The sequence below is a fragment of the Ochlerotatus camptorhynchus genome, unplaced genomic scaffold, assembly GCF_037179485.1.
Source record: "Ochlerotatus camptorhynchus isolate MF236.1 unplaced genomic scaffold, CSIRO-AGI_Acam_v1.1 ptg000140l, whole genome shotgun sequence".
Lineage (NCBI taxonomy): Eukaryota > Metazoa > Arthropoda > Insecta > Diptera > Culicidae > Ochlerotatus > Ochlerotatus camptorhynchus.
Genome location: NW_027040630.1, coordinates 1,562,247 through 1,588,397, shown reverse-complemented (window position 1 = coordinate 1,588,397; position 26,151 = coordinate 1,562,247). Strand labels below are relative to the sequence as shown.

General features: G+C 41.6%; 1 protein-coding gene across 3 annotated transcripts in view; it reads left to right on the top strand.

Moving 5' to 3' along the window:
* Nucleotides 1-26,151, top strand: part of LOC135700643 (protein tweety-2) — a 231,565-nt gene that overhangs the window by 1,969 nt on the left and 203,445 nt on the right. The window lies entirely within an intron of this gene.

Below are 26,151 nucleotides of genomic sequence, written 5' to 3'. Positions count from 1 at the left end.
TTGCAACAAATGTAATGGAAGTTCTCACAATGGACTGTAGTGCAGCGTTGCCAGATATACCGATTTCCGAACTAGATACCGATATACAGATAAGGTTCCTCAGAATACCGATTTTTGAGGTGTTATACCGATTTTTTTTAAATAATCAAAATGATTATTGCCTGCCAGAATTTCTGAAAAAACTATTGTGTGAGACTTGTATCTTTTTGAATATCTCAAATTTTTTGAGTCTTTAAAATTCTAAAAAAAAAATCATCTTAAAAAATGTCGTATGGATACTCTTTCGATTAATATTTCAATTTCCTCACCGTTTTTGCATTCCGTGAATCGATAAACAGTCGATGGCTCTTTCTGGTAATTTCGGTGGAATCGAGAAATACTTTTTAAACATTATTTAACTTCCTGGATTTTCTTCCAACTTCCCTATGGAATTTTCTATTTACGATTCCTCTCGGAAACCCATTTCAACTTCCCTTGGAAGCTTCTCCAGCCTTCGCTCGAATGATTCTTCCCGGAACTTAAGGGATGCTTTTAGATTTTGATTGCGGTTCCACTGCGGAAATTTCAGAAAAGTCCAGACTTGTGAGTAAGTTTCGATAAATTAAAGAATGTTTTAACAACTTCTGTTAAAATTCTCTAACCCGGTCCAGCGAACACCAGTGAACTTAAGGAAACATCATACATATTTTGGATACTTTACAAGTCCAAAGAACTTCTTGAAAATTTAATGGTTTTAAGAACAGTTCCATTAGTTTCAGGAGAATTAAGAGAACTTTAGAAAGCTCCGAGAACATCAGGACAATCAGATCAGATCAATAAATGTCAAGGAAATCGTAAATTTTTAAAGGAGTTCTGAGAAACTCAGGTACTTTCCGAAAACTTCAGCAATGTTACGAGGGGCTCATGCATATTTAAGAAACGTAAGAGAAGTTACACGAACAGTAGCACATTGTGAGAACATTTTATGGGAAGTTTTGTGCTTATTAATGGCAGTGTTGATAACTTTTAAAAATTAGAAAAATTGGAAAGATTAGAGAACTTCAATGCTGATGTTACAATAAATTCAAGAAAATTGTGAGAGCGCTTAAGAAATTTCGTAATCTTCAAAAAAGTCTAGAGACCTTCAAAGTTGATTAGAGATATTCCGGTAGTCTCATTATAATCAGGGAAGTTCCAAGTATTTCAAAGATGATCAGAGTACTCCAAAACATCCCGAGGAAATATGGAATATTCCTAAGTACATTTCAGGAATGTTCCAAAAACTTCAGGGACATTGCGGGGTCTTCAGGGACGTTTTATGACAATTTGGAAAATTTTCTGGATCATTAGAACATCCTCCAAGAACTCTTTCTTCCGGAATTATGTCCTTGTTTCTTGCGACTGTTCCGTAAGCGCTCTGGCTTCCGCCTTTCTCCAGAATTTTTTTTCCAATCTACCTTAGGAAGTTTCTGCCAGCGTCTCCAGGAAGTTTGTTTGGTCTTCTCCAGGAAATTCAATTAAACTTCTCCCAGAAATTTAATTCGTCTAGTTCTGGAATTTTGTTCAGTTGGTTTTTTTGCTTCTTTTGGAAGGTTTTTCCAAGTTTTTTCTGTCTTCCCCTGGAAATGGCTACTTCTGGAATTTATTTCCGATTTCCAAAACTTTTCTGTCTTCCTTTGAATGTGAAATTCGATTTTTTTCTGAAAGTTTCTTTACATTTTCGCCAGAAGTTTCTCAATTTATGTCTTGGAAGTTTCGCGGTTGTTTTTCCGACTTCTCTCAGAACTTTCCTCAAATTTCCTCCAGGAGAGCTTCTTTCTTCTTTGTCTGGATATTGTTTTCAGCTTCCTCCAGAAGCTAATTCAAGCATTCCCCGGAGTTTTCTTCCGAAATTTTCCGATCATAGTCCAAAAGTTAAAATTTTCGCTTTCAAAAACGGCAAAATAAAAAAAATAAAATAGAAGATACCGATAAATACCGATTTTTAAAACCTTTGATACCTATAAGCTTTTAAACATTCTGGCAACGCTGCTGTAGTGTACTAGCAAGTTATACCAGAAAGAAATATTTCCGTTCAAAATCAGATTTAAAAATTACCAAATTAATTTATTATATTTTCGAGCAGTTTTGAGACGACCTTTTTTACCAGCGATTTAAAAAAAAAAACGTTTAGATTCTTATCTCTCACTCCAGCAGGCCTGGGTTCAATCCCAGTTGGCGCCACTGGGATGCTCTGAGGCATAACATCTTAAATTAAATATAGTTTTAATTAACAATTTTAAAGAAATAAAAATATGTGTTTAATAGACAATCTTGACGCAAAGAAACAGTTTATGAGTGCCTTCAAATGCAATTTTTTTTTTTTTCCTTTGTTTTGTTTTTTCCGTCGATCTTGTTTTCCGTGCTGAGCACCAATGCTACCGACGTGCCAGGAAGGCAGCTCCCACACCTGGACTCTACCTATCGACCCATCAACTCATGAACCAGGGACCAACGGCTTTACTTCCCATCCGAAGGAAGGCGTGATCACAGATGTTATGCCTTAGAACATCCCGGCGGCGCCGACTGGGATTGAACCCAGGCCTGCTGGGGTGAGAGGTAATCACGCTTACCACTACACCACCGGCGCCGTTTTCAAATGCAATGAAATGATTGATTACGTTAAGGTGGTATGGAAATTATTCAATTTATTATTCCAGCTCCTTTATTGGTATGCCTGCATCTCACCATTATTAATCAGGAGTGAAGATAAGTAATAGTAGAGAAAATGGCTCTAATGTTGGCCTATAGATCTAAGATTGGGCCCATCGCTAAAAATCTGCTATTTATCAATTTTATCTAGATGAACGCTCGTCATTGGGACGGTAGATATGGTTTTTTTGGTCGCTGTTGAAAATTTAGTCGATTGCTGAATTTATGTATGGGCCCAAATTAGGGGCATTTAGGCCGACATTACATCCATTTCCCTTTAGGAAATGAAACTGATTGACCAACTGAGAATGCAACTCTGTTATTGCCAGATCAACTGTAATTACACAGAGAACCAATAGACGCTGCTTGGGACTAGCATTCTTCCTCAATGTGTAAATACTAGTACTATTCAAAACCAGCGCCAACCACGTCCGAATGCTGGTCAAGAAAGGAATGGGGAGGAATAAATTGACTTAATACTCGCTTCAATGAAAGCCGAGAACACCTCTGCACTTCCACGAGAAATCACTGGGATTTTGGATAAAAGGGTTGTGATTGCAGTAGGATTCGTTTTGGTAAACGATGTGCTGAATTGATGTCCTAACGATTCACTATCTTGAAGGAGCTTGGGTTTGAACCCACGGTCTTCTGCTCAGTCAGCAAAATCGGTCGCCACTAGGCCACCGAGTTCCTTATTTCACTAAACAATAATGAGGTTTCCGTTCAACGTGTTGTTATTAGGATTCAATCACAGCGGCGACCTTGTAACCGTCCGTCGAATGCTCTAAGTGAGACGTTGCAAACACAGTGGCTTATGCGCCACTCTCGGATTAGAGAGACCACTGGTGGTTTCTTTTTAGTTTGCCCGACTAAGGTTTTTTAGCATGAGCGACGTTTTCAAAGGGCAATTTCTGATCGGTACTGGATTATGAACGCAGCCAAACTGTAACGAATAATTTGACCGATCAAGATGACGGAATTCTTTCCGAATAAAGCATTGTGGATGGGTGCTAAGTTAACTCTGGATCAAAGCAAGGTGAAACGTGTTACCATCCTGTATGGTAACATTTTATATTCTTATTTTATATGGGAACGTAGGGCACCATTTTTTCAACAAACTTCCAATTTGAATTGCGAACGGTAGCGATTGTGGGTGACGAGTGAAATCGGCTGCAGTAATTGGAACGGAATTGTGGTAGCGAACGAGAGAGCTGAGTGGTGTGAGTGGTACTATGCCCAAGTAACACACATCTGTCACACAAAGTTGCTGCAACTTGATTGTGACTAAAGTGAGCAGTTACCTCAATCGGTTTGTGACAAGTGTGCTACTAGGGTGGGTGGATGGTGAGAAGGATAGAGAGTTCAAGAGAGTCGGTGTGTAGCGATGCCTCTGGGCAGACGTTCGGTGGAAAAATGGTAGAGACGGTAGTGGACGTGACATGCGAAGCACGAGGTTTGCGTCACTGCAGGAAGATGATCATCGTTGGTCGCCCGCAGGCCACCGTTATCAGGCCACCGCCATCCAGCCACCGCCATCCGGCCACCGTAATCAGACAGCCACTATCTGGCCATCGCCATCAGGCTAACTTTATCCGGCTGGCTGTCGCAATCTGGCCGCCAACATCCTGCTGTCACTAACTGGTCGCCACCATCTAACGGGTGTTCAATAAAAAATGAGAATTTTTTCAGTCATATAGCTAGTAAAAAAAAAGTAACGAATTCAGAGAATTCTTCAAAAAACGTCAATTGGAGAAGGGGCCCTGGTCAGCAGAGTTGCGACCTATCACAATCACGATTGCCAAACAGCTGATGGTAGTAACGCTTTGTACATTCCTATCAATGTGCTCGTCGAAGCTCTCTCCATGACCATCCATCAAGTTGACGAAAGAAGTAAAAAGCAACTGGTGATTGTCGTCTTCTGTTGTGATCCGTCACCGATCTGGTCATTCCCGACAATCACGACACTCATCTGTGCTCGTTTTGAAGCAGTTGCTGAACTCGGAATGCGTAGGCATTGTTTTCATTTTCTTCTGTCGTTTCGCTTTTTCTCCTGATCGTACTGCAGAAGTCTTCACTGTTTTCGTTGTGCTTTTCATCATCAGCAGCGAGTGTAGCGTTTTGCTTGTGAGCAGCGACCATTACTGGTGATTGTTGTTTGCCATAGCTCTAACTCTCACTGCGTGACAAAACGATCTGTCAGCGATAGTCGGTTGGTGCGAAGACGAGTGTCACGTGAGTGTCATGATATTTTGCATCACTGCTGGTCAGCCGTACGACGCAACTTAGTAGCGATGCTCTCACAAGAGCGCTGGACGGCACTGAAATCATTCTCATTTGTTATTGAACACCCGTTAGATAATGCCAAGCTCATCATATTGGTTCGCATAACAAATAAATGTAAGGTAAATTCTACTTTTATAGTTGGTTAGGACTTCCCCATAATCCGAAAGCTTCCCCACGCAAAAACGCCCTGGGACCCGGAACCAAAAGAGGCCTTGAGTGCCCACCCCAGGAGCTGCCGTTGGCTTAAGACCTGGGTCTGGCGGACTCGTAATGGATTTCGAACCAATTTGAACTGTCAAAATCGAACCATTTTTTACTGTTCTTATAAGAGCTCATATGGAAGAAACAGATAGGGAGTATTGTAATCTGAGTAAAACGTAGTTGTTATTATTTTTGGAAACATATACATGGTTTTGATGAACAAACGTATTTTTGTTTTTTTTTTTATTTATTAAAACAAATATAAACAGAGTACAAAAAAAAAAATAGCAAGATCTAACAGCATCATAGATTTGCTACTGAATCGTCTCTTCTTCACTTTCATCTTCTGCATGTTTTTCAAACGATATGTTATAAATAAACGGATCAATTTTGCTTGAATATCATGGCATTTAGGCAAGTTAATTGGAATTTGGAGGAGTATGGAGAACATAGCTTTTTAGCCATAATGCACACCATGTCCGACGCTTTGTTGTTGTACAGAACGAGAGTAAAATCGTAAGTCGGGTGTGGGGTTTTCTGGTGTCAAACGCGATCGACAATAACAACGAACTACAACAGACTACAACTACCAATCGATATTTCAAGAGAGTCACTTACAATCTTGCACACATTTGCTTTGTTTATCAATTTGACAACCGTTCGAACAGAGTAAAGCTTGCTGCTATGCGTCTTGGATAGTGTCTGAAGCTGGCTGCGATTCGACTTCGCCAAACCCAGCTTAACACCATCAGCTCGGGGCTTAGGCTGGTTCCCTTCTGGGACTAAGCGGTTCCGGGGCCATAAGTTGTTTCAAACGTTACGCAAGGGTAAACCTGGGTGGACTTTAATTACCACAGGGCTAAGGTTTTGGCAAATGAAGATAAAATTAACGGATTGTTGAATTCATTTATGTATTATTCTTTTTTCGTTAATTCATTGGATGTGAGTGTCAGTGTTGAAGTGTGTGTGTACATGGCCATGATTCACATACCTACGCAGGATTTTCTGTTGCTCCGGTGACGGTTTTGTGGTCGCCGCGGTGTACAGGCCGTTTTCACCAACCGGCGTCTGCGAGTAGTGCGCCCGTGCAAAGTGTCCGAATTAAAGATGCGGGAAAGGGCGTCGGCTGAGGTTCCGAAACTCTACCGGATCATCTCTAAGAGGGAGCCAACGTGTCTCACCGGATGACTTTTGCATACCCTGGTTCTGCTAAACAGCCACCCCGGGACGAAATGAAACAGCCTCGTCGAGAGTCGCACAGCAGGTCGGATAGGCCACTTCGCGGGTCGTAACGTGACGTAAGATGGCCGTCTATTTTTTGGGTAAAGCTTTAAGCCCGTATAAAAAGCGTCCGTTGGACGCTTCAGGTTTTTTATAAAAGTGCACAAGAGCGGAGTTTTCGCCTCTTGTGGTATTACCAATCAAGAACTGTATCTGAATAACGGAATAAAATAAATGAAGACCCACTGAGACTCACTTCTACTCAATGGTGCCGACAAAAATGAAATGGACGATTAAATCAAAAATATTTAGCCGACCCCCCAAATTTCATTAGTCATGCTCAGTTACAAATACTACTTAAGGTCAAATTTGTCAAACGTAAACCTTTCACTACATTTGAAAGCCCTCTAACATTTCAGTTAAATACCAGAGAGAATCATCGAATTATTACATGAATTCAAATTTGCATTGGAAACAACTCTTTAGAATTTAGAAACTGACATAAATTATAGCAATTTCCAAAATATATGCAAATACAGTGGTGACCCGATTTTGTCAGCCCCCGATTTTGTCCACCCCCGATTTTATCTACCCCGGATTTTGTCAGCTTTTTGACCCGATTTTGTCAGCCCGTCGGATTCAATTTGTTTCGTTTGAGGTGAACTGTTTTCTACACTCGGTGATGGTATTTTATTGATTGCTAGACTCAATAGTGACACTGTTCGAGAATTATTTTCGGAATTTTAACTCTGAACACCACAGGGTGACTCTCTCTGGAAGATCCGAAACAACCGTAAAAGTGGTCAATTCATTAAATTGGTCTCAGAGCTTCGTGGTTTTTTTTTTCAAAATCACTTGTTGATGTGTTGTGAGAATGAATTTCAATCAAGCACGAAGCTTACCGCCGCGAAAATACAATGTTTGTTATGGCACGTTTTGATTTTTCTAAAAATAGGGTAGAGAACTACTTCGGCCTAATCGCCCATTTTGGGCCTATCGAGCAGAAAACTTCAAATAAATCCATGATTTCAGAGTTAACAAGTCAATTATGCGTTTGGTACGATGCTTTAGTTAATAAGCTACGGAGCGAAGTCAATGAGAACGCGTGATATGAAGGTTTGCACCCATTATTCCCAAAAACAAAAGAAGCGCTCCGACCGAATCAATTTTTATCATCATCCGATAGGCCAAAGTGAATTCATTAGCGTCACAACAACTGCTCTTTAGAAGGATTTGATATGGATTTCCGATTTTTTTTCCCATAAACTCAAATATAACTTCTTTTACGTACCCGTCCCCGCAACCGAATTTCATTACGCTTTATATCATACTATGAAAGTAATCCGGTTTAAAGTATAACTCTATAATGTGAAGGAACTTGGGATTGAATCCATGATTTTCTACTCAGTCAGCAAAATCGGTCGCCGCTAGGTCACTGAGCTCATTATATCACAAACCAATTACGATAAAATTCCCATTCAACTTGCTGTTCCTAGCTTTCGGTCCCGGCGGTGACCTCACCGACAACTGCTCTTGAGAAGAATTTAATTTGGATTTCCGATCAACACGTCTTAAACCAACGATCTTCTATTCAGAAAGCAAAATCGGCAGCCATCAAGCTAGCCGAGATGCTCACATTTTTTAGGTCTTATTTGATAAAGGTTGAATAATATAAAAAAAATAACTGTGACTATCCGGCCTCCAAATGTTTCATAATCTTAAAATAAATCACTCTCCCAAATTTAATGCTTAAAAACAAAATTAAAAATACAGTCAAAACTTGCTAGTTGGGCTTTAAATACTTGCGCTGCTTTTAGTTGCACCATGACCCAAAAAAAAAAAAGCAACTGGATGACAAATTGGATTTGAAAATCAAACGAAAATTCATCCAGGAAGTGAGCATATGCGTTTAGGACTGCGAATCAAATGAAATGATTGCAAACATTTGGTATTGGAAATAAATGGGGACTGAGGCCAACAATGATCCATTGGATATACACGGCTATAATACGACCCAGAATTACATATGCCTCATTAGTATGGTGGCCAAAAACTAAGGAAAAGTGTGCAATAAACAAACTAGAAAAATTGCAAAGACTGGCTACGGTATCTACAACAGGCGCGATGCGTAGCACACCTAAATCTTCTTCCACTACACCTTGTTTGAAGGGAACATTAAGGGACACCTACATATATTAAAACAAATACGAATCAATCCATTAGTTACAGTCAGTAATGATTGAATGGAGACAAAATTCAATTTTAATCGACTGTTCAATAAGGTACAACCAGACCGCTCTCTCTGTAGTGCGGGAGGACCACAAATCTCAAGATCAGTTGTATTCTTTACTGATGGATCAAAACAAAATGATAAAGTGGGAGCTGGTGTGACAGGTTCTGGTGTTAATATTTCAGTTTCTATGGGTGGATAGCCAACCGTTTTTCAGGCTGAAATTCAAGCAATACTAGAATGCACCATTGTGTGTTTAAAGCGAAAATATAAACATGCAAATCTATGCATCTTTTCTGATAGCCAAGCAGCTTTGAATGCTTTAAAATCATTTACATGTACTTCCAAGTTAGTATGGGAATGCATTCAGTTACTTCAACAGTTGTCCAATAACAATACAGTAAATCTCTACTGGGTGCCAGGACACTGTGGAGTAGAAGGTAATGAAAAGGCTGATGAACTAGCCAGGCAAGGATCATCTAAACAATTTCTAGGACCTGAACCATTCTGTGGGGTCTCTCCAAGCTCCATCAAGATGGAATTAAGGAACAGGAAAAAGATGATGATAGATTGTAATTAGAATAATACTATCACATCCCGACAATCAAGAAAGTTTGTGATGCCAAATGCATCAAACACACAAAAACTCCTTAGCCTCTCAAAGAAAGACCTATGTACTTACATAAGATTAATTACAGGGCACTGTCCAGCCAAATATCATCTAAGACTAGTTAAAAAAGTTGATGATGATATTTGTCGGTTTTGTAACGAGGAAACAGAAACCTCCGAACATTTATTGTGCAACTGTGCATCACTTCTTAACAGAAGGGTAAAGTTCTTTGATAAGGGACTACTACAGCCCTTTGAAATATGGTGTTCATCTCCTAGTAAGGTAATGCGTTTCATACGACACATAATTCCTTGGTGGGAATATACCTAAAGTTAGGCGTTGATGGCTATTTCTAATAGTAGTTTTTCACCCTAATAAGGATACCAAAAAAAAAACCGGGGAATATACTACAATAGATCAAATAAATGGTCGCAGTGGTAATGCACCCAACAGGAAAAAAAAACATTTGGTGTTTGTTCGAAACATTTTAATTGCATTTGAAATTCTAGAAGAAAACAAAAACAAAATTGTGAACACAATATGATTTGCTGTTTCCACTCAGCTTCAATCCACTGGGATTTAATCCGCTTTTTGAGAAATATTCACAACCACAATAAAGGATGCGTACACCCTCCAACAAATGTTAGTTTTCTGTCAGTTGACCCAACTAACGAATACAATTCGTAAGTTCGACCCCAGTGGTGGCTCATCCAGCTAATTTGGACTGCATGTATAAAAACAAAAGTTAACTGCATCGCATCTATATTTCTATAAAATAAAATACTAAAAAAGATTTCGAAAATTCACTCGCAAAATTTTCACCCTTCATCTAACCGATGAATGAGTCACGAAGAAATGTCAAAATCCCGATTTCACGATCATCCCGTTCCATAAAAAGGAACAACACGACCCTCTTATAGCCCGTGTCCAGAAAAAAAAAATTGAAATTTGGCCACGAGATTATCTTCTTGTCCAGGATGTAACGAAATATTTGTTTTCTAATAAGAATCGGTCATTAATTCAACATTAAAATACTAGCCTGGTAACCCTACCAAAATCTCATCACTCACTGCTGGTCGCGGAGTAGGACTACTCTGACTGACTCTCTAATACCACCGCAAAATTCGCGTTGTGTGTTTAGGTTGTAGGGGTTACTTTGCAACTCCATGAGGTTGCTTTAAATACATCCGATTAAATTGTTACGTAGGTACAATTTATTATATATTGGTGCATTGCATTGGTCTTCTGAGGCATGTTTTAATGAATTCCCAATTTCATAAGAAAATTTTCAAATACTGCAATGATCGCTGATTTTTCAATAAATCAATATTCTATTATTATTTGTACAATCGAGTTAAAACTGCTCTTATTTCGAACTGTTTAACCTAGTGTCTATCATTCCAAAAGGTGTTGCACAAAATTTGATTTCATACACTCAAAATTAAATTTATGTGTATTTCTATACATGAACATTCTGAGCTGGGTAATCTTCAACATGTTTTTCCTTTGATTTGTTTCCGTACTGAGTTCCAATGCTACCGACGCCAAGGAGGCCACACCTGGACCCTACCTATCGACCCATCAACTCATGAACCGGAGACCAACGGCTTAACTACCTCAGAAAATCCCGACAGCACCGACTGGGATCGAACCCAGGCCCCTTGGAGAAAGAAGTAGTCACGCTTACCACTACACCACTGACACCGCTTTCAGCATGTTGCAACTATATTTAATTATTTAAGAAAGTAACAACGTTTCAAAGTTAGCCAGTTTCTATGGAAATTCTCTTCCACAGGTATTAAAGTCTGTTTCAGTTAGCATTTGGCTGCGTCTTTTTAATTACTGTAGCGTCTCTAGTTGTCGTAGCAAGAAACTGTTGACAGCGTTTTGATCTGGAGGGATTGTTTATTCAGGATTCATAAACAAGTTTAAACTTTATCTAAGATGGAACGTGAAAGACGTGAAAAATTCTGTACCCTCACGTTGAAAACTTACGAAGCAACTTACGTAAAAATGGACTTTGGACAAATTCCGGGTCAAAAATTTTACCTTGCTCCGGATAATTTTAAATTTGTTTTTGCAGATATGCAGTTGTGAAAAGCAAAGAAAGACTTTCATCACTGGAGTGACTTTGAATGGACAACCTTAGAAGGAGGAATGTCTCCAAAATGTCGACCGATTGACTTTTTTCAAATAAAGCAAATGCTTCTATAATGGGCACAAATTTTGTTTATTTTACAATATTTTCACTCGTTTTCGAGATATATGGCAAAGCGAAGTTCCCGTACGTGGACTTACGCTTTTTTTTCTCTGTTCGGGACCTAACACTGGTCGTAGTGGTAATTTGTTCTATTGTAGTATATCCCGTGTTCTTAGTTTAGTGCATGTCGTATTACTCCATCACTATTGAGAAATTATGAAGTATTCGACAACAACAAAATTAAGAAATGCCATTGAATATGACCATGCATCAGAACCGTAGTCTTAACCACTTCAAACTTACCAATCAGGCTAAGGGCTTGTTGTCCTCTGCTGTCCGAAGAAGTCGTCTCCACTCTACTCGATCCATGACCACATTTCGCCAGTCTCCTAGTCTGCGTAGGGTCCGCAGGTCGCCATCTACTTGGTCGATCCACCTTGCCCGCTGCGCGCCTCTTCTTCTTTTTCCTGTTGGGTCGCTTTCTAGAATCATTTTCACTGGGTCGTCGTGCGGCATTCTTACGGCGTGTCCAGCCCACCGTAGTCGCCTAATTTTTGCAACGTGGACGATGGATGGTTCTCCCAGCAGCTGGTGCAATCCGTGGTTCATTCGCCTCCTCCACGTTCCGTCATCCATCTGCACTCCACTGTAGATGGTACGCAACACCTTCCGTTCGAAAACACCATGGTCCTTCACGAGCATAGTCCAGGTCTCGTGGCCGTAGAGGACCACCGGTCTAATCAGCGACTTGTAGATAGTCAACTTCGTGTGACGACGAATTTTATTCGACCGGAGCGTCCTCCGGAGTCCAAAGTAGGCACGATTCCCTGCCATAATGCGTTTTTGAATTTCTTTGCTAGTATCATTTTCGGCGGTCACCAGTGAGCCCAAATACACGAACTCGTCGACCAACTCGATTTCGTCACCGTCAAGCTGAGCTCGGGGTGGGAGGCTAACATTGTCTTCCCTAGAACCTCTTCCTTTCATGTATTTTGTCTTTGATGCGTTGATGGCAAGTCCAATCCACCAAGTTTCAGCCTTCAGTCTGATGTACGTTTCCGCCATCGTCTCAAAGTTCCGTGCGATGTTGTCGATGTCAACGGCGAAGTCAAGAAGCTGGATGGACTTCCTGAAGATCGTGCCACTCAAGTCTATCCCAGCTCTTCTGATCACACCTTCTAATGCGATGTTGAATAGCAGACACGAAAGTCCATCACCTTGCTGTAACCCCCTTCGAGATTTAAAGAGACTCGAGAGTGTCCCCGATACTCGAACAACGCACATCAGCCGAATCGCGAAAGTTTGGTCCGTTGTAGCGCGGGCACCCATGAATCCCGCCTGGTATTGCCCCACGAACTCTCTTGCAAAAGGTGACAGGCGGTGGCATAGAATTTAGCAGAGTACCTTGTAGGCAGCGCTCTAGCCAGTGCTTAACCACCATATTTTAATAGCTCACTTGGTAGTTGATCTACACCATGTTGTTTTTCAGCCAAGGTCTGTTGCCGTGCCACTTTCGTTTTCTGCTGCATCACCATTGAGGTGCTCGTCATAGTACTGCTTCCACCTGTCAATCACCTCACACTCGTTCGTGAAAAGGTTACCGACCAAGTCCTTGCTCATATCGGCTTGTGGCACGTAGCCTTTGCGTGAAGTATTTAGCTTCTCGTAGAACTTCCGTGTGTTGTTTAGGCGGTACAGATTTTCCATCACCTCGCGATCTCGGCCTTACTGCTGACGCTTTTTGCTTCAGGAAAACTGAGTTTTGTCTGTTCCGCGCTTGTCTGTATCGTTCCACATTCAATCTCGTGCGGTGTTGCAGCATTCTTGCCCGTGCTGCATTCTTCTCCTCTACTAATAGTTTGCATTTGCCGTCAAACCAGTCATTTTTTCAGTCCGGGATCGCAGTACCGAGTGCCGCTGGAGCAGTACTGCCTATGGCGGAACGGATGTCCCTCCAGCCATCTTCAAGAGAAGCTGCGCCAAGCTGTTCTTCCGTGGGTAGTGCAACTTCCTGCTGCTGCGCGTAGTCCTGGGCAACTCCGGCGTCCCGTAGTTGCTCAATGTTGGGTCGCGGCGTTCGACTTCGACGGGTGTCATGCACCGTCGAGAGTTTTGAGCGAATGCATACTGCAACTAGGTAGTGGTCCGAATCTATGTTTGCACTGCCGTACGTGCGGACGTTGATAATGTCGGAGAAGAATTTCCCGTCGATCAGAACGTGATCGATTTGGTTTTCTGTGTGTTGGTCAGGTGATCTCCAGGTGGCTTTGTGGATATCGTTTTGGGGGAAAAAAAGTACATCGGACTACCATATCCCGAGAGGCTGCAAAGTTCACGCGTTGTTGGGCGTTGTCGTTCGATACGGCATGCAGGCTGTATGATCCGATTGCCGGTCTATACATTGCCTCCCGTCCTTCCTGAGCACTTCTTTCTCGTCGTCGGGTCTCCCTTCGAGTGGGCAGGGCACGTTGATAATGCTGTAGTTGAAGAAACGGCCCTTAACCCTCAACTTGCACATCCTCGCGTTGATCGGCTGCCAACACATCACGCATTGGCGCATCTTACCCAGCACTACAAAGCCGGTTCCCAGCTCGTTGGTGGTGCCACAGCTCTAGTAGAAAGTAGTCGCTCGACGCCCGCTTTTCCATATTTTTGTCCCTTTTTCAAATTGATTAAATTACATCTTCATGCTTTTTATATTTTATTCCTGAAATGTTGCCGTTCTGGACCACTGTGCACTGCTTCTGATATATAAATAGATAACTGAACGTTAAGCATTTAGCCTGAAGGTGGATTACGAACGACCCATAATGATTGACAATGATTTAGAAAACTTATGTTAAGACCTTAATAAAACTGTGCTGTGAATTTCTTCTAGGAAGTTATTTCACCCTTCCTACATACATCAACGTGCATCAACTATCCCATCCACGTATGTCCTATATCTGTACCGCGTTTGAAGTGCACTCCTACTCTGGTAGGCCCACCCATACAGTCGAGAGGCATCGCCCGCGAGAGGATAACGCCAAGATGTTGGTAGCTATTTCGTTTGTTTGAAAAGGGAGTCAGTCCTTTCGGACGCACCAACACACGCTTGTCTCAGCATCAATGGTGGTAATCACCATGCAGGATCTGCTTCATTACTACCAAAAACTGACTTGACTAGTACTAAATCTGCTTGCTGTGTATTGGTGTCGGAGCATCATCTCTGACATGGGATGCTGTCATCCTCGTTCTCTTTCTCTTTTGCGATTGACATTTTTTTCCCTCTTCTGAACGCTTTACCGTCAGGGTATGAGTGTTTGCGTGAATGTGGGAGAACTCGTGAGGAAAAATAAAAAATAATATAACCGAAAGGGATTCCCTTGCCTAATTACACGGCATAGCCTAAACGGTATAGCGTATGCTAGTTGGGCAATTTTCCAGAACACAACAACAAGATGCCGATGTTTTAGGGCCTGTTTGAGCACAAACAAGAAGAACCGGAGAGTGCGGAATTAAAGATGCTTTGTGCTCTCGATGTTTTGATACAATTGGTCTAATAGATTGCTGCTGAAGGTGCATTCGTTTGGGGGGGTTTAAGTGCGGAAGCTTGTTTGTTTTTCTCCGGGGTTGTACTACAGCTGTCAAATCCCCGATATTTATGTTGAATCAATCATATTATGTCTTCGATTTTGACGTGCTGGTTTTATGGGATTTGACGTTTTGGTTCAGGAACCTATTCTTCGCTGCACACTGTGTAAATATTTACGTTTTTTTTTGGGCAAAACTCAGGTAACCATGACAGATTCTGGCGCAGTAGATATTTTTTTTTTTCATCTGCGATCAAAATAACATGATTTATTTACACGTCGTGCATTGAAGAAAAACTAATAGGTTGTTTAGATATTCCATTTTCATGTTGGTTTCAACTAGAGAGGGTCCTAGTCTAGGGGCAAGACAGCTTTCTTTTTTTTTTATTATAGTCACTTTAACACTCTTGGGTCATTCGTGACTTGTCCGGGGGTGAGATTTGAGCTCGTGACTTTGGCGTGAGAGGTATGGATGTTAACCACTACGCCGGGGTCACCTTTCAATCATGAGCAATTTTTGGGCAAATCTTGAGTAACTCTGAGTTACTCGCGGTGCTCAATAATGAATATCGTTGTCAAAATGAAAATTTGTATCGCAGAAACTAAGTTGAACAGGTTTCTCTCCGTATTTACATATTTGTTGTTCTGCTCAAGCAAAAATAAACAACAGAATAGTTTTTGATGATCTTGGAAGAATGAGGCTACAACTTTTAGAAGATATAAGTTATAACACTATCCTTATCGTTACTACCGAATGTAATAATCATTTCTCTAAATCCATATTAAAGTTGATGAAGTTTTCACCTTACATCAGTATCTATACATGAAATAAATTGTTTTACCAAGAGGCTTGAACGGGGGTGGGAGTTTACGTTCCAGCTTCACGGCAAACAAAGGGTGCTATATGCATGGACCAAACACAACGTCCATTGGCACTTCAATCAGACAATTCAATAGGAAGTGTTTGTTTCGCATCAATTAACTAAGTACTCGTGATGGTTAAATAATACATAACCGGGAACTTCCCAAAATATAATGAAACTTCCAAAAAATCCATATACTTCTCTGAAGGTCTCTAGACGTTCTTGAAGATTTCTGAACATTTTAAAAGATCTCGCGATTTTCTTGAACATAATCTGATCGTCGCTGAAGTTCCTGAATTTTTTGCATTTCTTTAAACTGCATTGAATACCATGGAACTTCATTAAAATGATCTCTTATGTTTTTGAAATTTAAATAAAGGTCTTGCTACTTTGATGAAGTTTCGGAAATTCCCTGAGTTTCTTGGAACTTCTTAAACATTCTTCAATTTCAATGAAATTAGTTTATTTATTTTTTCCATTCCTCAATTCTTTTGAAGTGCTTGGTACTATCCTGAACTAAATAGAACTGTCAAAAAACTTCACAAAGTTTTTCTGAATTTTATTGAATTGACCGGAATTTATAAGTCTGGAATTTCTTGAATTTCTCGAAGTAATGATGTTATTGGAAGTGCCGTTAATATCTCTGAAATTCCCTAAAGCTCTCTAGTTTAACTTCTTTGAGGTACTTGAAAGTTCTATGAAAAAATGTCAATTTTTCTCAAGTTATCTCCACATCTCTGACATTATTTTGACTTCCCTAAAGTTCTCTGGATATTCCTGAATTTCTCAAATTTTCTTAAAAGTTCCTGCAGTTTTCTGAAGCTTTTGGAACCACTTTAAAAATCCTGAAGTTTGCCTGAAGTTCACAAAAATTTCCAGAAATTTTGCGGAACTTTTCTTTTGTTCCCGCAGTTTGCCTATGAAACTTCCTGAAATTCTCAGTACTTCTTTTCGTTCCTCAGACTCTCCTGAAGATCTATATTGTTTCCTGAAGTTTACGGAACTTCCCTTATGTTTTCCTGATGATGTTCAGAAGTTAATGGAATTGCCCAGAAGATCTTTAAATTTCCCTTTAAACATGGATATTCTGTGTAGCTTTCTTAATGTTTTACTATCCTTAAATTTACGGAACTTCTTGATGGTTTCCTCTATTTGACTGGAATAAATGGAACTGCCATAAAGTTCTCGAAACGAATCCAAAGATTTAGGAACGTCCCTCAAGTTCTCACAGTTTTCCTGATATTCATGGAACTGCCCTTACATTTTCAGAACGTACCCGAAGTTCACGTAACTTACTCATAGGTCATTAAGCTTAAGTTTTCCTGAATTCAATGGAACTGCCCTGAAGCTCTTGATCTACGCTGAAGTAAATTTTCCTGAAATCTATTACATTGCCCTGGAGCTGTCGAAACTTACTCTTAAAGATATTTCAACATCCCCACATTCCTATCAATCAGGACTTCTTAAAGGTTTCAACAATTTTTGATACATTCATAAGCTAAAATATGTAATCTGGTAATCCAGATGGGCATCCCAAAAGGCCTGTATGCATTTTGGTGCGCAACTTTTTTAAAGTGAGCATACAAAGATCTATATTTCGATCATTTTTACAAATTGACCACTTTTTTTTTTTAATAATCCATTAATTTGTCAAGGCTCAAATGCGTTAGCTTTGCGGAGCCGAATATTTTTTACATTATTGTGTGTGAATATCATTTTCTTACAACTAATGTTAGTAGAACGGGGGCCGATTACTCGCGGTAATTGACCACTTTTATGGATGTTCCGGATCTCACAGAGGACAGTGCTGTTCCCAGATTCAAATTCATCCAGGTAGCATCACAACAAGTGATTTAAAAAAAAAATCGCTGTGCTATTCGGATCTTCCGGAGGTCGGTTTCTTGAGTACCTGGATCTGTAGTTGGATCTTAACCTTCAATTTTCAGTCTTCGTGGTTAGGTATATCATTATTGTCGAAAAAAAAAGACAATCACGAAACTCTGTGATCAATTTCAGTTCGAAGTTCGACGATAAGTTTAGCAACTATCGGTGCGAAAGCCGAAAACGTAAATTCACAATCGTTACAGCATCGACCGGTGCGTAAACAAGTTGCCAACTAAAATAGCAATGGCTAAAATTGTCAAACTAGCAGCCCGAATAGCAACGCATTGGTGTGGTTGCTCTTATATATTCCATTTTGATGTTGGTTTCAGCTACAGAGGGTCCATGTGTATGGTTTTGCAGCGGTTGCTGCTAGGACGGCACCTGTTGACTCTGGTAAGGGTCAGCAGGTGCCTTTTTTGTCTTCCAAAGGGAAGAAGAAGAAGAAGGCCAAGCAGGGAGCTGCGAAGTCGAACCCTCAGGGCTCCATCTGCAAAGGGTGCGTAGGCCGGCAAAAAGGGGACTACCCAGTGCATGCCAAAACACCAACCGAAAAGGACAAACAGCTCCTGGAAAAGTTGGTGGAAAGTCTGCGAAAGGAGGTCGCCCTTGGCAAGGGGAAGATCAAACAGCTCAAGGAGTCCAAGACTCGCCTTGAGATGGAATGTGCTTCCCTTGTTGGACAACTCGAAAGAGTTGGCGTTAACCTCGACTCTGATGAGAGCGAGGCTACTGCTCCCGTGACCCGTAGGAAACGGAAGCAGACCGCCGGCCTCGAGGACACTCGAGGTAAGAAAAGCCGGAAAAAGGAGAAAATACAGCACCTTCTCCCCCTATTGACTCGGTATCTGAGCGCGAAAGCGATGCTGTTGCCGGTAAAAAGTAGTTACCATGTCTGATGTCCCACAACAGAATGGTAAAGAGCCATCGAACGTAATACTGCAATGGAATGTCCATGGGTTGCGATCAAAGTTATCTGAGATCCAGCTATTGACAAAGAAACTGAACCCTTGTGTCGTCGCTCTCCAAGAAACGATGGCCAAGGTAGCAGATCTACCTCCAAACTATCTCGGTGGTAGATATAAGTGGTATATTAAGCCTCACATTAATGCCTACATCCACGGCACTGGATTGGCTATTAGAGAAGATATACCACATAAGGTAGAGCAGTTGGATACTGAACTGGAGGCCACCGTGGTCACCATTCAGTTTCCGTATAAGCTGACTGTTGTTAGCTTATACATGGCTCCGAGGAATAGGGTTGGCAAGGAAGTGAACGTCATCGTTAAACTGCAAGATCTCATCTCGCAGCTGCCTGTCCCTTATGTGATAGTGGGCGATCTGAATGCGCATCGCCCCTCCTGGGGATCACATTAGACTGACGTTCGTGGTGAGAGGTTGTATCAGCTACTGGACACGTTGGGTTGTTCAGTGCTGAACGATGGCAGACCGACTCGATTCGATCCCACCACCGGGGTAGAGTCCGTGATTGATCTGGCCATAGCCGGACATATCGGAAACCACTAGCTCTGGTGAGCTATGGCGAAAGGTAAAGTCTGTCGGTGGTAAGAACAGACATGTTGAGAGGGTGATTAAGTTGGATGGCGATTACACAAAAGACCCAGGACTTATCAGTGAGGCCTTTGCTGATCAATTTGCCAAGGTGTCGGCAAACAGCAATCACAGTGATGAGTTCCTGCGTGTAAAGTCATTGGCTGAGGGGGAGTACCGCTACTCCCGTGACAGGCAGTGTAGTCTAGTTAAAGACTACAACAGGGTATTCGTGCTTGAAGAGCTCAACTGGGCCTTGCGCCGCGGCCTTGGTAAGGCTGCGGGCCCTGACGACATCGGGTATCCCTTGCTTAGGAGATTACCCCTTGCCGGCCGATTGGCTCTTCTTGACACTATGAACGAAGTCTGGCTTTCCGGCCAGATACCGGACGAGTGGAAAGAAGGGTTCGTTATTCCTATTCCCAAACCTGGGAAGGATAAAACCCTAACAGAGGGTTATTGACCGATAACCCTGCTGAGTTGCATGGGAAAAACACTCGAGCGGATGGTTAACCGTCGTCTGTCAACTGAGATGGAGAGGCAGGGACGGATCCACCCACGGCAACACGCATTTCAATGCGGCTATGGGCCGGAGACGTTCTTCTCTGAGCTCGATCATTTATTGGACCCGGCCTCGTCGGAAGATTTGCATGTAGATGTAGTCTCCCTCGATTTGTCCAAGGCATATGATATGACATGGAAGCTTCCTATCTTGACTTCCCTCAAGAGCTGGGACTTCCAAGGATGTATGTTTAACTACGTAGAAAACTTTCTACAGAACCGTAGGTTTCGAGTATTGAACGCTGGCGCAACCTCTTCCTCGAGGTTGCTGGAGAATGGCATCCCGCAAGGGTCTTTCCTTTCGGTTACACTGTTTCTCATTGCGATGAACTCAGTGCTTGAACGCATTCCCAAGGAAGTATACATCATTGTATACGCCGATGATATTACCCTTATCGTGTTAGGTAAATACGGTAGGGTGGTTAGGCACAAGATGCAGGATGCAGTTCAGTCTGTCGTTGACTGGGCAGATGGTGTTGGGTTTGTGATTTCCCCTGAGAAGTCCAAACTGCTGCACGTCTGCTTTGGTCATCATCACAGACCGAACCTGCCTTATGTTAGTATCGGTGAGCATGCGGTCAAGGCCGTACGCGAGATGAAACTGCTTGGTGTGACTATTGATAACAAACTCCGATTTGTTAAGCACGCCAAGTTGGTGAAGGATAACGTCAACAACAAGTTGAATATCCTTCGGACCCTAAATGGTCGCTTCTCTGAAGCCTCTCGTAGTACATTGACCAAGGTTGCTAGGGCTCTGGTTGTCCCTAGCATCCTTTACGGGGTGGAACTGTGGAGCAGGGGTGGTGTCTCCCTGCTCAAGATTCTGGAACCTCAGTACAATGAGGCGTACAGAATTTGTAGCGGAGCGCTGAGGTCTTCACCAATAGCTTCTCTGTTGGTGGAGAATGGAAAGGTTCCTTTGGTGAATGTTGTCAACGAAGACCTGGCCACCAAGGCGCTTAGGCGCCTAGAAAGGGATCCCATTCTCAATGACAGGCCCACGGTTGCAAGGGCGAGAGAATGGTGGAGCGACTTGACGGGAGTAGATTTTCCCACGTTAGCCCAGCGAGCTAGGCTGTGGCAACGGGCATGGGATGCTACTGCCCCGAAAGTTGATTGGAGGTTTAAAGCTATTTGCGGGGTGGGGGCTAGCTCTAGTGTGGCGAAAGCTGCATTTAGGGAGGTCGCTGCCTCATACGAGGGAAAGCTCAAGCTATTTACGGACAGTTCATTAATCGAAGAGGACGTTGGTTTTGTGGTGTCTGGGGAGGACATAAGCCGCTGCGGCCGGTTACCCGGTCTCTGTGGTATCTTCTCAGCTGAGGCCTATGCTGTCCTGCAAGCATGTAGGCTAGTAAATGGGTCTCAGGCCGTTGTATTTTCTGACTCTGCGAGTTGTCTCTCTGCCCTTGAGCATGGGCAGGTTGGACACCCGTGGCTGTTAGAGGTGCAACGGTACGCTAACATAACCTTTGTATGGATACCTGGACACGCAGGTATACCAGGGAATGAGGCTGCTGATAAACTAGCTAACCAGGGTCGTCTTGCTCGACTAGAGGCCACTCCGGTGCCCTATAGTGACGCTACCCGCTGGGTGAAGCAGACCTCGCGATACGCATGGAATGTGTCTTGGCATAACAACCGTGATGCATTCCTGCGCCGTATCAAGAACCAAATTCTCGAGATCAGAAAGTTATGACTCGGCTGAGGATGAAAAGCATGAAAGAGGCACACACGTAGAAATAGGCTTTAGGTGTAAGATTATTCTAACCATAGTATAAGCTACGGATTTGTCAATAAGCCTTGCACTATTTTGTCACTAAATTGTAGTGAAAGCAAGCAGATGCACTTAAGCACTCTTTAAGATTTCTTTTGTTATTAACTACAACTGGCTTCGAGGTCCACGCCCGGAAACTTTTGTCGAAGCAGTAGCAATTAGGATAAGCCAATCGCCTCAATCGTAGTCCAGGAGTAATCATAGTTTACGAAATTTTCGTGAATTCCATTCACAAAAATTTCGTTGAGAGTACTTAGATGTTTTGTTACACTGTGAGTACTGAATGTCAACTTTAGATCAAATCATGCACACACTTGTAAAAAATTCATAACTATCGGCAACACTGACAGCCTATAATGATTATCGCGAGGAAGCGAAGTTAGCCCGCACGAACGCAAGGAAGGTAAACGTCAAGCAACTCACTGGAATCTCGGCCACTCTCAATTCTCTCACCACCAATTCCACGAACTTCCGTTGTAGCAGAACAAAGAAAACCATTCTTCTGCTCGGACGCGTTGCCTAGTGGTCGCAGATAGTGGCGGTGTGTGGCAAAAAACCCCTCGCGGAAAGACCTCAATTTGCCTGCTGAACATCAGCAATCGAACGGATTACATCAATCCTCAGTTGGGAAAGTGTAAAGCTAACCATCGCGCATCAATCTGGAACATTAGCTGAGACAGCCGTCCATGCAACCTGGCACAGCACACGTAACCGTCTCTAGATCAGTCTCTCGGCAGACCCACCATCCAACATCTTTCCAAGGCTGACACGCACACCGACTGTAGATACAGAGAAAATCCAGCTACTAAAAGCATCGAAGCACCCATCAATCTGACCAGATCGCTCTGACCGAGGTTAAAGGTCGAGCTCAAAGAAGATCGAGGAGTAGATCTGACAATCGGACCGCAGCAGAAACGAAAGGCTCTCGCAAGAGGGCCTTTCATATTACCCCGGTCGAGCATCTGAGCCTGCCATCTTCTGGGCGGTAGCCACACGAACCGCATGAATCGCGCCTCCAATACATGCGCACATGTGCTCAACGGCGAAGGTCAATTGATGACTGTGTTTACGTTTGCGATAGGTAGTGGACCTAACAGCAGCAAGTGAAGTGGGCTTAGTGTCAGCGCTGGCCAGTACGGCGGAATCACAAGCATAACAGCAGATCCAGTACGGTCGCCAGTGAGCGAGTGCACGGCCAGAGTGGCCACGGAGGAGACAGCTAACCGGTAGCTTCAGCGGGGGAAAGTGTCCAGTGAAATCGCACAGTGCGCGTTGTTCAAGCCAGTACGACGAGTTTTGCATGTGCGTGGCAAGCAGCCAGTAACCAGCTGATGATGTGTGAGCTCGTCAGACCACAAGGATCAAGTTCTCGTATTTTGTGTGTGTGTGCATGAAATCCAATTGGAATAGCGCTTTCGAGTAAATGCGTCCTCGAATCGTGGCGCGCCTAAATCCTGCGCAACGATCTTCTAGTCAACGCTTTTCTCCGGGGCCCCGTCGACATCTACAACACCTCAACTGCAACAGATCGTGAATGGTAGGAGAAAAGTATCGAGGTAGGATAGATATAAGACCTTCTTTATCCTTGTTAGAGAATAGGAAATGGCAATTGTATTAAAATGTTTGTTTACCGTCAAATCATATGCTTATTGACTGCGCGAGAGCTTTAATGAGTAATGGTGGCGACATAACGCGAGAAGTTATAAGTAGATGAGCACCAATCAATCAATAATGCACCTCAATCCCATTCAAGTTTTTATTATTGGGTGGGGCGTAGCAAGCTTAACGACGATGGAGAAATTATTATTCTTCATGAAGCGAAAAGTTAGTAATAAACTATAAGCGAAATTTTGCAAATCTTCAGGGAAATTCGCATAACTTCAGACAAGTCCAAGAATCTACAGTGAAATATGAAGTATTTCACAGAAGTTTGGAGATCTACTGAAACATTATTTAACATCATAAAAGTTCGTCGATCTACAGAACAAAGCTACAGAACTTTGAAATACATTACAGGACTTCTTAAAAAATCACAAGAATGGTCATAGATCTTCAAATAAATTTGAAGACCTCCAAGAAAGTGTGCAGAAAAAATATTTACACGATTTCAGGAAAATTTGTAGATCTTTAGAGAGACATTTAAAACTTCAAGGAAGCTCAAACATTTTCAGATAAATTTCAAGGAAATTTTCAAATCTTAAGGGTAGCCCGAGAGGAATTTACAAAACATCAGAGAAATTTGCAGATCTACTGAGAAATTTATTGAGCCTCAAGTATTTTTTGTAGATCTTGGGAATAGAGCTACGGAGCTTAAGTCAACTTTACAGAACTTTAAAGATATTTGCAGGAATTTGACAGAAAGTTTCACAGTTTCAGACAAATGTGAGATCTTCAGAAAAATTCGTTCAATGTCAGAAAAGCACCTCAATTCCAAAAACAAATCGCAGCGAAGTACAAAAGTACAATATTTTGCAGAACTCCATGGAAGTCAGAAATAGATAGATCTAAAGAACTTCAGAGAAGTCCGTAGATTTTAAGAGAAGTCTGTAGAACGTCAGTACGTTTTTGGAAAAATTTGCAAAACTCACAGATCGTCGGGAAAGTTCGCCGATCTTTAGAAGTGTTAACACAACTTCAGAGAAATTTGTAAATTTTCAGATAAATGTTTTGAACTTCTTTAGAGCAGAAATACAGTACTTCAGAAAACTTTACAGAATTTGAAATAAATTTTAGGAACTTCAGAAAAGTTCAGAGAGTAGTTCAAAAATTAGCAGATGTTTAAATAAATTTTCAGAATTTTACTGTGGTTCTTGGTTTTTGAGAGACATTTACAGAACTTCAGGTAAGTTCGCTGATCTTTAGAGATATTTGCACAGCTTCAGAAAAATTAGAAAAAGTTCAGAAAACTTCCTAAAACTTCCGGAAAGCTTAAAAATTTCTAGAAAATCTTTTAATTCTTTAGGAAATTGCATTTATGTTCAGAGATATTTGCAGATATTCATTGAATCATGAAAATCTACAGAGAAAATTACAGAACTTCCGAGAAGTTCGTAGATTATTAGAAATTTTGTGAACATCAGAGGTAATTGTTGATCTTCAAGGATCTTAAATCTTCAGGGATTCAGGAACTTTGTAGATTTTTAGGAAAATTTGCAGAACTTCCGAAGAACACACAGAACATCAAAGAAATCCGTAGAACTACCGAGAAATTTGCAGATCGTCAGGAAAGATTGTTGATCTTTAAAGAAATTTTACCGGAGAACAGAAACAAAACTTCAGGGACGTCCGAAGGTCTTCAAATAATTATGCAAAATTGAGTTGTTAACAGAAATTTTCAGAACTCAAGGAATGATGTAGATCTAGTGAGAACTTTGCCCACTAGCTTGTATAAAGTTGGTATCGACATCCTGGTGAAGTGTTGAAATCCATTTTCATCTTCATATCGTAGCTCTTGAAAGACAAGATGAGCCAGGTCCCTGCCGGTGTTCCTCTTGAGCAACCATTTCCTACTCCACAAAGTTCCCCTTTTCCTTCTCATTTTATTTAAAATAATAAAAGCAAATACGTCTGCCAAAACTAGAGCAATTTTCAGGTAATTCATGATGGAAGTATTTACTTCTGATTCCTGATACAGTTTTGTTTTGAAATATAAATTGACAGTTCTTTCGACATATGCAAGCAGTGTGGGGGTTCGACAAAGTGTGTCGAAAGTAAATTCGAGCAGATTTTTCATTATGGCGGCCGTCAAAATCAGACCAAGAAATCAGATAGTCTAAACGGACCTTTAGATATTCCATTTTCATGTTGGTTTCAACTAGAGAGGGTCCTTGTATAGAAGAGGCATGAACTGCCTGGTTTTGAGACCAATGAGCTGTCAAATCTAGAGCCAATCTAGCAGTGTTGCTAGAAATCACCTAGGCACACACTTAGCAATTTTCTCCGACTTCGGCCATTTTTACCGAAATCTGAACAGCTGAACTGTTCGGTAAAATTTATGCAATTCAATTCAATTGCTTTTCAACAACTTTGAAACTAAATCTCCACTATAATGACAAGATTTGATCATTTAAACAAGGTTGAACATGTTTTAAAATTATTTTCAAATTCAATAGCCTTTAAAATGAAGGTCAAAGTTTTACCGAACATTCAGCTGTTCTGATTTCGGTAAAATTTACCGAACACGGAACCAAAATCTTAGTGTGCAAGGGTTGCCAAGACTGTTTGTTTTGAATCCGCTCTTCTCTTATCTCTAGTTTCAACCGCGTGTTCAGTTGTGGACCACTCAAGCAGTTTTGGCGTGATTTTCTTCCTGCGATTTCAAAAAACTGGACAAATAAGTTACTTTTTTTTTAATGAAAGTCACAAATCTTGGCTACTTTTCTCGTGGTTCTAAACGAAAAAATCTCGAAATATTGTTTTATTTCAAAATTCTAGTAGTAGTTAACGTGAATTTTATGCTGTTAGAATGAAATAATTAATAGTCTCCTGATTTTTCTGGACCTTATTGACCGAGAACTTTCCAAACTTCCTG